Source organism: Rana temporaria, chromosome 4 (assembly GCF_905171775.1).
Source record: "Rana temporaria chromosome 4, aRanTem1.1, whole genome shotgun sequence".
Lineage (NCBI taxonomy): Eukaryota > Metazoa > Chordata > Amphibia > Anura > Ranidae > Rana > Rana temporaria.
The window spans coordinates 34,070,854-34,083,539 of NC_053492.1; the positions used below are offsets into that span (position 1 = coordinate 34,070,854).

At 47.2% G+C, this 12,686-nt stretch overlaps 1 protein-coding gene across 1 annotated transcript in view; it reads right to left on the reverse strand.

Annotated features, from left to right (window-relative positions):
- The window catches only part of LOC120936101 (cell wall protein DAN4-like), a 169,053-nt gene that overhangs the window by 123,722 nt on the left and 32,645 nt on the right, over positions 1-12,686 (reverse strand). The window contains exons 8-9 of the mRNA XM_040348216.1: positions 10,443-10,469; positions 3,206-3,235 (exon numbers count right to left, since the gene is read on the reverse strand). The gene's annotated coding sequence lies outside the window, so the exon portion shown is untranslated. The remainder of the gene's footprint in view (positions 1-3,205; positions 3,236-10,442; positions 10,470-12,686) is intronic.

Consider the following 12,686-nt stretch of genomic DNA (forward strand, 5'->3'; position numbering starts at 1 on the left):
TCCCGGGCGTCGAGAACACGCTGGCTGATTCATTGTCTCGTTTTCAGTGGGACAAGTTCAGAGAGCTGGCCCCGGCCGCGGAGGCTGTCGGGGTCCCGTGCCCAGGCTGGATTTGGGAGCTGGCGCTGGATTAGCCGCCTCGTGGATTAAGCGGTCCGTTGGCACGGCCACATGGTCGGCCTACGCCAAGGTATGGAAGGAATGGTTGGAGTTGGGTGCCGAAGCTGGGGTCGTGAGCGGGGGGCCAGAGGAGCGGTTGCAGGTGATTTATTTTGTATCCAGGAACATGGAGCTAGGCGTGTCTGTGTCCTCCATTGAGAAAAAGTTGGCGGGTTTAGCGTTCTTTTTTAAACTTATGGGTGGGGTGGATTGGACCAAGGACTTCTGGGTCAGACAGGCAGTGAAGGGCTACAGGAAAGGTCGTAAGGTGCAGGATGCCAGGAGGCCTGTCTCTTTTGCCAATTTGGTAAGTATCAGGGAGGCCTTGGACGGGGTGTGCACGGGGCAGTATGAATGCCTGTTATTCGCGGCGGCTTTCTCGCTGGCATTTTACGGCGCGTTCCGCATCAGTGAATTGGTTAGCCCTTCTCGCATGAGGGCCGGGGGGCTGATGAGGGAGGATGTGTGGATATCGGAGGATAAGGTGGGTATTCGATTGCGCAGATCAAAAACCGACCAGAGTGGCAGGGGGGTGGACGTGGTTCTTTTTTCCCTGCCGGGGGCCAGAGTATGTCCGGTGGCATCGCTCAAGGCATTTTTGGGGGTCAGGCCGGAAGGGGGCGGGCCGTTGCTTAGGCACGAAGATGGGTCTTTCTTGTCAAAGTTCCAATTTGTGGCGGTTTTTCGTAGTTGCTTACAAGAAATGGGCTTGGACAAGTCCGAGTTTTCGTCTCACTCCTTCCGTATCGGGGCGGCTACCGAAGCTGCCAGGTGCGGGATGAACGAGGCGGCAGTACGGAAGATCGGGAGGTGGGAATCACGGAGGTTCCGGTCATACGTGCGGCCTCAGTTGGTGGTTGGTTGATGGGGAAGGGAGTGATGAAAAGGGGGGGTTTTTTGCTAGGGTTGGTGTCTGTTTGGTGAGCATTGTGGATTGTTATTTCATTTCAGATGGAGGGACTACACGCCTCGTCTGGATTTTCGGACATTCGTACGTTTGCTGGGGGGCAAGAAGGGCTGATGAGAAGCCGGAAGGCAGGCAGCTGGGTATTTCCAGGAAGGAAGCGGTTTTGAGGTGGTTGGGGATACCTGGGATGATGTGGGGTAGGGTGCTACCAGAGGTCGAGAGGTACGCCCGACTGGACAGGCCCCCCGATGTTCTGGTTATACACGCGGGGGGGAATGATTTTGGTGTGCGGAAAATCAGGGCTCTGATTACGGACATCAAAGCGGACTTTGAGCGGCTGCGAGCGGCTTTTCCGGGGACGGTGCTGGTGTGGTCGGAAATTGTCGCCCGCACACAGTGGCGCAAGGCTCGGTCAGTTACAAAGCTCAACAGAGCCAGGACTCGGGTTAACCGGGTGGTGGGTAAATTTTTGGCACGCCTTGGGGGGCTAGTGGTACGCCACCAGGAATTGGAGACTAATGTAGGCATGTATCTGAGGAGGGACGGGGTCCACCTGACTGATGTGGGGATTGCGCTGTGGTCGATGGGGATTCAAGAAGGGATCCAGAGAGCGTTGAGGTTGGGTGGGGGCCCTTAAAGGTGGAGGTGTCATCCTTTCGGGCTGTGGCGGTTAGTTCTGTTGGTCCTTTATGGTGGCAGTAGAAAACGTGTGAAAACGGGGGTGGGGGGCTCATCAATATATGGGCCCCTTAAAGTGTATCCCAGCGAAAGGTTAGTTGGGATACTGTAACGTTTGCACTGCGGGCGGGGGTTGTCTCCGAGCGTACTACACGGACTGGAGGCCTAAAAAGTTTAATGTTTGCTCGCAGTGCATTGTTCATCTGGTATATGGTAAAATGGTGGAGAATGGGTGTGCTGCCAGAAAGGACCAACAGAGTGGGGGTTTACTGTATGTCATTTGATGTTGGATATTTACTGTTTCATTTAAGTTGGAGTTTTATTGCAATTTATGTTTTAATAAAATAGGCTGTTGTGGCCAGTTTACTCCAAAGCAAAGGTGTGGTCTCTTTACTATATAGTAAGTGGGGGACAATTAAGGGGTGGAGTACATGGGGTCTCAATGGTCGAAGGTTATTGTGTCATATCTGGACTACACTAGTCAAGGGAGGCCCGGAGCAAAAGACAGCAAAGACTAGCAGAGGGCCGGGCATGACAGAGTGTCTAGTGACACAGGAAGGGTTAAGCTTAGGGGGTTGGAGGTAGGAAGAGCAGGATTGGTGTAGAGAGGGGCGGGGGAGTTAGTATTATCAAGTTCAGAGGAGGAGCAGGATTGGCTGCTGGTGTCAGGGGAGTTACCCTATAAAAGGGTGGGGCGGGGCCAGGCGGGCACTTGCAGTCAGGAGAGCAACGAGGAAGCAGCTTTTCCCACCCTCCCTCCCTTATTGCATTACCAGTTGTTGCCGGTGTTTTTTCTTTTTCAGGTACGGTGTTGGACGGTCGTCACGACAGCTGGGTTGGCGGTTAGTTCTGTTGGTCCTTTATGGTGGCAGTAGAAAACGTGTGAAAACGGGGGTGGGGGGCTCATCAATATATGGGCCCCTTAAAGTGTATCCCAGCGAAAGGTTAGTTGGGATACTGTAACGTTTGCACTGCGGGCGGGGGTTGTCTCCGAGCGTACTACACGGACTGGAGGCCTAAAAAGTTTAATGTTTGCTCGCAGTGCATTGTTCATCTGGTATATGGTAAAATGGTGGAGAATGGGTGTGCTGCCAGAAAGGACCAACAGAGTGGGGGTTTACTGTATGTCATTTGATGTTGGATATTTACTGTTTCATTTAAGTTGGAGTTTTATTGCAATTTATGTTTTAATAAAATAGGCTGTTGTGGCCAGTTTACTCCAAAGCAAAGGTGTGGTCTCTTTACTATATAGTAAGTGGGGGACAATTAAGGGGTGGAGTACATGGGGTCTCAATGGTCGAAGGTTATTGTGTCATATCTGGACTACACTAGTCATGTCCTGGAATGAATGTGCCCGGGACAGACCTGCAAAATGCGTGACCGTCCTGGGCAATCCGGGACATGTGGTCACCCTAACGGCGGGTGATGTAGTTAGTAGCGCAATTGTGGTTCATTACTTACTAGAAGAGAGAGGAGGTGTTGTTGGTATAGCTGTAATGTAAAGAAATAAATGAGAGCATTTATAGTGTATGGCAGAAAAACAAGCACAATGCTGTACAATTCTGCAATATGTGCACATTTCCCTGCGTTTTTTCTATTTACAGTTGCTACTAGTACAGAAAAATATCAGTTAAACTGATAAAAATTCAGTGAGCTCCTAACTTCCTGTGGTGAGCTGCAAAAAGCTTCAATGAGATTTCAAGCAGTGTCATTCAGAGTAAAGAGCAACCCCCCCTCTCATCGTCTTCATAACATAAGAGGGAGTTGTTCCTTTATATCTGGCAGATTTTTTCTTTATTTGCAGCATTTTTAAGAACTTTAAAGCAGAGCTTAAAGGAATTGTAAAGAAAATAGGTAGAAGAATACGTATCGGCCTAAACTGAGAAAAAAAATTTTTTTTATATATTTTTGGGGATATTTATTATAGCAAAAAGTAAAAAATATCACGAAAAGAAAGCTCTATTTGTAGGGAAAAAAGGACACCAATTTTGTTTGGGAGCCACGTCGCACGACCGCGCAATTGTCAGTTAAAGCAACACAGTGCCGAATCGCAAAAACTGGCCAGGTCCTTTACCTGCATAAAGGTCCGGGTCTTAAGTGGTTAATGCATAGGATGCATTAAGGTGAACAAACAGGAGGGTTTACAACCCCTTTAAAACAAGTTAATGGCTGCAGCTGCAGCCATGAGTTTGGTACCATTTTCCAGCCAGTGATTGGCTTTTCAGCAAAAGTGTTTAGAGCAGCTTTAAGGCTGCATTCACATCTTCGCGTATTTACGCCTGACGCCCGACACTCGTGCCGCTGGAGGGGTGATTTTACATTCTTGTCTATGGAGATGGTTCACATCTCACGGCCAACGCCGAAACGCTGTATGCCTGCCGCCTGAAAACAAGTCCCGGACCCTTTTTTTCAGGCGGCTTTCGGCGTTCGGCATAGACAACAATGTGTTGTAAAAAAAAAAAAAAAAAGACCTGTTTTGTCGCGGCAAATCGCGGTACAATACGCCTCAATTTCTCGCGGAAAAATACGCTGTGTTATAGTGTGAATGCAGCCTAAAGCCATCTGTTCCTTTTATGGTACTGAGAATAGGGTTCCCCCCTCTGCCACCTGCAGTGGTTCCTCAGCACTCCTGTTCCCCCGGGAGCCTGGGAACATGGTAACTCACTCCAGAATGCCAAGCGAGATGAGATCATGGACCATTCCCTGATCTCTTGTGCGATAACTGAACCTGAAATCAATGAAAGTTTAATACCTTTTGGCTCCAGTTCATTTGTTCCTGGCTGTGGAAGCATGATCTGTGCTTGATTAAGTACTGCACAATGGCCACTTTCACTTCTCCCACCTTCTATTTATTTTACCCCTGTGTTCGTCACTTTTATGTATTTTTTTGTTTGATGTTGCACGTTTTGTCACGTGTGATTAGTAGGGTGTGGGTCCTCGGGCCTACCCTGAAAAGCTTGTGTAGAGCCCTGCTCCCAATGATTGGGGTGCTATTCTAAATTTAGAGGGTGTCTGAGCCCATAGTTGGGCTCAGACCTGTTGAATTCTATCAAAATTTGCCTCTGTTCTGGCTTTGGTTGTGCCTGACAGTATTTTCCCCTGTTGCCTGTGGGTGGCATTGCCACCTCGGGCCCATGTTGGAACACATGCAGACCATGGTGTATTGGGTGTCCCTTCTCGGCAGTGGCTTAGTGGGAGTGGTGCCCCGCTGTGCATGCTGGGAAGGGATGCTTAATGGGCAGATGCCATTCTTTGGGGTCCTTCACCTCGTGGCCCTCCTGGCGCGAGGTACGTGTGTTTGATTCCAGCCCCGGGACCACGTTGACCCGAGGCTGCATCTCTATCAAGTAGGCCCAGTTATGTTGGCTGGGGCCCACAATCCTAAGAGGGGATCCCAAGCTGTCCATCCCAGGGAGGGAAGCTGCTTCACAAAGGAAACTGGGGGAGGACCTGCCCTGGAGGAGACCATGCAAAGCAAGCTGATGTCTTGGGTCAGGCCTGGTGATTTTGTTGAAAAGGGATCCACAATTCTACTTGCCTTACAGCTCGCCGGGTCGGCTTAAAGTTTTTTTTGCTGTATGGCTGGAAGTTTGGGACTTTAAAATCCTGTGGCAGAGGATTCCTTACCTATCCATTTTTCATTCTCCAACAGTCTGTGGCAGAGACTATTCGGATACTGATTCGTGCATCATCGCGGCTGCTGGGCCATGTGAGAGGGGGCTATCCGGGTGAGCAATGCCCACTCGATCGTTGAGAGTGGTGAATGACTGATTGGAATTTTAGACAATTTTGTGTGCTATGTACCGCGTACCTGAACCTTCCCCTGTTTTTCTCCTACCTTCTACTTTCTCTACAAGTTTTACGGCAGCAAAAATAAAATCAGTTGAAGGTTTTACATCTTGTGTGGACATTGCAATTACTACAGAAGTTCTTCCCCTGACAATGAATCCAGAGGTAACGTGCAAAACCCAAATCTAAACCAGCAGCTCCTACGGGGGTAGTGCTACACTTGGGAGGGGGTGGACATGGCTTTCTGGCTGGGTTCACCCTCTCTCATGGGTCTCCCTTCGGGGGAGCCCCACCGAGTACTTGGGTGGGTTTGTTTGGCAGACTCTCCAGAAAAAGGGGTCCGTCTGGTTTCGGTCAGATGGACCTATTGAGTACCTCAGTCCCCGTCTGGAGCCTAACGCCCCGGGGGATCAGGGTAAGGTTCAAAGCGGAGTTCCACCCAAAAATGGAACCTCTGCTTTTTGGAATCCTCCCCCCTCCGGTGTCACATTTGCCACCTTTCAGGGGGAGGAGGGAGCAGATACCTGTGCAATACGGGTATTTGCTCCCACTTCCGGGCATAGATCACCACGGTGACCTACGCCACGTCTGGCGTCTACTCCCCCCCCCCCGCTGTCTTCTGTGAGGCACACAGGTCCCAGAAGACAGCAGGGACCAGTGAGATTGCGCATCGCGACTCGCGCATGCGCAGTAGGTTTCACCTGATTCCCTTACCGAAGATGGCGGCGCCTCCACCCGAGAGCCGAGGGAAAGATCGGCTTCGGGTGCCGACATCGTGGGCGCCCTGGACAGGTAAGTGTCCATATATTAAAAGTCTGCAGTACTTGTAGCTGCTGACTTTGAATATTTATTTTTTTTCCGGCCGAACTCCGCTTTCCTAGGGAGGATGATTAGCTGCAGGGGAGACATTAAAAGTCTAGCAGACCCCTACCGTCTCCATAAAGAGAACTCATCATCTGCCCATTGTCAGGGTTTCTATGATTCTATGATTTTAAATGATAAAATATGTTTTTTGAGGGAAACTGAATTGGACTTCAGATAGGCCAAGAGCCAGGGGCATATGTACAGGGCTTGCAGGGGTCGCCATTGCGACCCGGTCCTATTCTCTAGGGGGGATCGTGCTGGGTAAAGTATGAGTAAAATTTGATCATCACTTTGAACAACTTCCATATATATATATATATATTTCATTGTGTGCTAAAGTTTGACATCATCTTTCACAGCAGCACAACCCTTTAGGGAATAGGTAATCAAATCCAAGCTGTATTATCACATCCTGTAGATAGACTGGAGCCCTTTTATTATGCCGCTGAAGAAGCAAGAGGGGACAGCCTCATAAATGTAGACCTAGTTATGTGCTAGGCTAGTTAGATTATTGGTACTCTGTACCTTGGTTGCGATACCTATGAGTCAACAGTAAATTATCCAATAATCCTAATTTTAGGCATACAGTTTTAGTTGCATAGGTTGAAGTTTTGTAGTAAAATATTAATTGTATGTGTCCATGTCATACGAGTAATCTTACTGGTACACGTACAACGTAATCTCTTAATCAACTTAATCTCTTTAAAATCTATATAGCACAGGCAGCTGATCTGCCTGTGAAAGTGCACTCACTGTTTTGGTTTCCATAGTAATCGTCCTGCAATGTTTGGTGACGTCAGCCGCGATTGCGCACTAGGTACATTGTTTAACGGCACACTATGCATGCCGTTTCTGTCTCCTCTGTCATTAGCATTCACTATTTTCCTCTCAGAACGGCACAGAGGGAAGTCTGGCGATGCTGCATCATCTCCTTCCTGCTTCTCCCCCTTTGATTTGCCTTCAGCTATGTTTTCGCTCTGTTGCCGTAGTAACAGCAAACAAGATAGAGGCTTGGTTTCAACGCTACGGCGCATACGCAAGATTTGTAAAGGCAATCATAGTAAGACCCCTTTCACACTGAGGAGTTTTTCAGGCGGTACAGCGCTAAAAATAGCACTGCTATACCGCCTGAAAAACTCCTGCACTGCATACTCAGTGTAAAAGCCCAAAGGCTTTCACACTGAGGCGATGCGCTGGCGGGAGAGAAAAAAATCTCCTGCCAGCAGCATCTTTGGAGCGGTAAGAGGAGCGGTGTGTATACCGCTCCTTTACCGCTCCTTCCCATTTAAAACAATGGGAAACCGCAGCAATATCGCAAGCAATGCGCCTCTGCAGAGGCGCATTGCGGGTGGTATTAACCCTTCATCGGCCGCTAGGGGGGGTTAATACCGCACACCGCTAGAGGCCGAATCCCACGGCAAATCCGACGGTATAGCGCCGCTATTTTTAGCGCCGCTATACCGCCATTGCGCCTCCCGCCCCAGTGTGAAAGGGGTCTAAGGGCAGAAATTATGTCATGAATTGATTCAAGAAACAGCAGTAGAAATGGTGTGGCCAATACCCGGAAGAAAAGGTCATCTAAATAAGATAACCTTGTTTTTGGCCGATTTATAAGTGTTTTAATTTGCAATACTTAGCAGTATATATAAATTGAAAAAATTTTAAAATCGTCCTGGCTTTACTGCCTCTTTAATTGGTGAATACATTTTTATTTTTCTATTTCCAAAGTCCATACTGTACTTTCACAAAATGTTATTGTGCTTAAAATATCTACACAAATTTAGGAAACAATTATTTGGGTCAGTGTGGTTATATTTAATCATTTATTGTATATCAGAGGCACTATGGTATATCGATTGATTAAATAATTGATATTGCTGACTTAATCGGTCAAACTTCTTGACACCATGGGGTAGATTTACCAAAACTGGTACACTCAGAATCTGGTTCAGCTGTGCATGGTAGCCAATCAGCTTTTAACTTCAGCTTGTTCAATTAAGCTTTCGTAATAAAACCTGGAAGCCATTTTGTTTCTATGCAGATTTGCACCAGATTTTCCACCACATAGGGGGCTTGTTGGCCTCCTGGTGATAGCAATAAAGGTACATTTAAAAAAAAATGTGTTAAAAATCCTTAATTTTAATAAAACGAATTAAAACATTTACAACCACCTCTGTCACCCAACGCACACACACAAATGCAAACTTTAATACAAGTATAGGATGTGAGTGAGTATGTAAACAGCAATTGAACCATGAACTTTGGAGTGAGAGCAATAATTCTAGAGCTATAATTTAAATTTAAGAGCCTTCTATGGCCAGTTTTGGGTATCATCATTTTACCATTTACAGATGCACGCAATTTTGAAGCATGGCATGTTTTGTATCTATTTAACTCAACGCAACCCTATCTTTTATATTTTATCAAACTATCGGATATTATATTGTGATTTTGTCTGCTAAAATTTATTTTGAGTTTGTTTTCCAGAAAATATGCATTTGATAAACAGAAGCGCCAATATTATTCAACATAAAAAAATTGCAAAAGTTATTCTCAATCAAGTGAACAGCTTTAATTCGGGTTCCTAGGTGCCCCAGTGTGCTATATTCTGCTGGATTCACCAATGTTCTCATGGCAGAGGGACTCAGTAGGGAGAAGTATTATGGACAAATGGGTTCAGCCTGATGTTGTATCACACAATTTGGTTGAATAGTTTTCAAACAGCCAAGTGTTTGGGGGCACCCAGATGTCCAAAGTGTATGCAAGTGCCAAGTTTTAGTTTCCATGTGCAGTGATGATTGCACATCTGTTGTAAATCATCAGATTTGGGAACAAAGGCAGTTTTGATTCATGAACTGTATAAATCTCTGTAGACTGGAGAATCTGCATACATGGATCCAGGAAAACACCCCTGTTGCCTGATTTGTGACCCAAGGTGATCATCATTTTCCATGTGTTTGATGAATAAATTCTAGTTTTGGTCCTTCAGAACATGAGCTGACCAAAAAAGGGTAACAACAGCACTGAGGTGTATGTTCCTGTTAGGCCCCGTACACACGAGAGGATCTATCCGCTGGAATTGATCTGCGGATCAGTTCCAGCGGATAGATCTGCTGGTGTGTACAACCCAGCGGATATTTTTCTGCGGATTTTTTTCGGGCCGACCGATTTCCAGCGGATAAAAATTTCTTAGCATGCTAAGAAATCTATCCGCTGGAATCGGCTTCAGCGGATCGATCCGGTGGTCTGTACAGACTCACCGGATCGATCCGTCCAATTCCCTCCCTCGCATGCGTCGTAATGATTTGACGCATGCGTGGATATCCTTATATGACAGCGTCGCGCACGTCGCCGCATCATCATCGCGGCGACGGCGCGACACGTCACCGTGGACGGAATTCCGCTGGGATTTTGATCTCCTGGTTAGTACAACCAGGAGATCAAAATCCGCCAGAGGATTTATCCGCGGATACGGTCCGGAGGACCGTTTCCGCGGATAAATCCTCTCGTGTGTACCCGGCATTAGTCTCCAAAATGACCCCTGTGTTCTTATGGAGCCCCATGAATACAAGACCCATGTTGTAAAGAGGAACTAAACTTATTTTCAAGACTGTATGAGGCCCCATCCCTCCTGGTACCCCACACCATGTTAGTGTGCAGAAGATGTTCTGGCCTTTGACTGTTAAATAACAGGGTGGCCTTAGTTCTAGGAGGGGGGGGGAACGTAATCTCAGCTAGGAGAGAAGTTGAAGCTCTGTGCACCTATGTTAACCTTCAAAATGAACGTTGTCTCCTAGTGGAGGCCAATGTATCCTAGTCCCGGGATGTAACTTTTCTACAATCAGAATTAAGCCATGCATTTACTGTTATGTGTGAGTTTGTACATTTAAACACAAGGGGCTCTTAGTGTTGGGAGTGGGCAGGGGCCTAATTTAGACTTGCAGAGGGGTCATTGCCCTCTGTTCAGCCTATGATCCAAAGGACTCCACAGGGAGCTTTTCCCAGGTACTGTATGTGTTTCCATGTGATCTGGTCTTATACTTACTAGTAGGGAAGCTGACTCCTTGTAGACCTGTTGGAAACAAACAAGACATTAAAGTAAGTTATTTACGACAAATTCAATTATCTTAATCACTGTCATAAGCAGCAATGATTCAGGTATCCACAGAAACAGGATAATCGGTTGTCATGCACAGTTGATTAACCTAATGATCATTGTTTCAATCTAAGGACAGGACCATGAAAATAACTGATAGCATCAAGACAATAGCTTCTACAGACATCACAGAAAAAGTCTGCCAGGTCTGGCCCATGGCAAGTTCAACAAAAACAGTGAGAAGTGATTGGTCATTGCTAATATGGAATCAGTCATAATATAGCTGGAAGGTTTTAAAGCTGTATTTGCCTCGAAGCATAAAATAAGAAGAAAATGATTGCTGTGACTGGTTGAATAATAACTCCCAGCCATATACAACCCCAACCCATCTTATGTAACAAACAAATCTCAACTTGGGAATATTGGCATCTTTCCTCTCTGTCATATTGGTGCACTCTAGTAGGATGGTTATATGTAAGAAAAAAATCATGGTTTGAGATGAGGGCAAGAAGTCAATAAGACAGAAATATTATCTGAAGGGTCAAGGGTCTATTGGATTTCTGTTGTTCAAAGGGAATGGTGGATCTAGTTTATTTACCATTCCATAGGTCCTTCATCGTTTCACAGGTCCATATGTAGCCATTAAGAGAAGGGAGAGTGAATAACGACCAGGCCCGTCGCTACAGGACAGGCAAAACAAACAACTGCTTGGGGCCCCGAGCTGGCCTGGGGCCCCCAACTTCCCCTTCCCAGGCTGTAGCGTGACCAAGCTCCTCTTCCTTCCTCCTGGAGTCCTGTCAGTCCGGCCGGGTACCGCGTGGTAGTGAAGAGTCAGTTTTCTGTTCCCGGCCAGACTAACAGGAAGTGCACACTGAGTGCTCACTTCCTTTGAGTCCGGCCGGGAACACAGGAAACTGAATCTCCTGTACCGCACGGTACGCGGCCCAGCTTGGGCACTATCTGATAGGGGACTGGGGGACCCATAGTGATAGAACACTGGACTGACAGGAAGAAGAGGAGCTCGGCCACGCTACAGTGGCAGCCAACAGGGAAGCAGGAGAGGTGAGAATAGAAAAACATAGGGACTGGGGGGGGGTAGTAAGAACATGGATGTAAAAAAATAGTGTAGCGCTAACTTAGGCTTTGCATGCGGGGGGGGGTGCTTGGGGGCCCCCATTTTGTTTGGGGCCCCCAAATTCCTTCAAACGGCCCTGATAACGACTATGCTGAAGAAAGAGGGCCAAGAGAAAGTCCTTTAGACTATGTTGAAGTTAGAGAACCAAGAGAAAGTACCAAGAACTATGCTGAAAGTCGGGGACCAAAGGAAAGTACCAAGGATGAAGAAAAAGGGACCAAGGGATACTACCAATAACTATGCTGAAGGTACAGGACCAAGGGAAAGTACCAAGGATTAGGGTGAGGATATAGGATCAAGGAAAAGTACCAAGGACTGTGTTAAAGATAGAAAATTCAGGAAACGTACCAAGAATTTTGCTGTAGATAGAGGACGACCTTTTGTACTTAAAAATATCCCCCAAAAGTCAGGGGTCACCTTATACGCCGGTACCTGTAATGCAGAGTCAGTCAGATTGCAGGCGTCCATTGTTTAAAAGCCGCGCCTCCTCCTCGTCCTGTTCCGTGATAGGCGAAACACTCAGTTTCCCAGCAGAGCCTGTGTTCAGTGTTCCGCCTATCATGGAGGTCCTCTCAGCCTCGGACGAGAGGACCTCCGTGATAGGCGGAACACCGAACACAGGCTCTGCTGGGAAACTGAGTGTTCCGCCTATCACAGAACAGGACGAGGAGGAGGCGCGGCTTTTGAACAATGGACGCCCGAAGTCTGACTCTGCATACAGGGATAAGGCGTGGAGATCTAGAGATCAGCACAGTGAGGTATGTAACAGACACAGTGAGGTATGCAACGGGCACAGTGAAGTATGCAACGAGCACAGTGAGGTATGCAATGTCTTATACGGCGAGTATATCGCAAAACCACATTCTTAGCTAGAAAATTAGAGGGTCATCTTATACGCCCAGTCACCTTATACGCCAGCAAATACGGTATATCTGCTACCGGACCCCAGCTTTCTTACCTCCTGGTGGTGGTGATCATGAGGACCATGACCTGGTACTAACATACAGCAAAACCCATCTTCACCATCAGGAGCTTTGGTGAATAGCAGTTAATGCTTA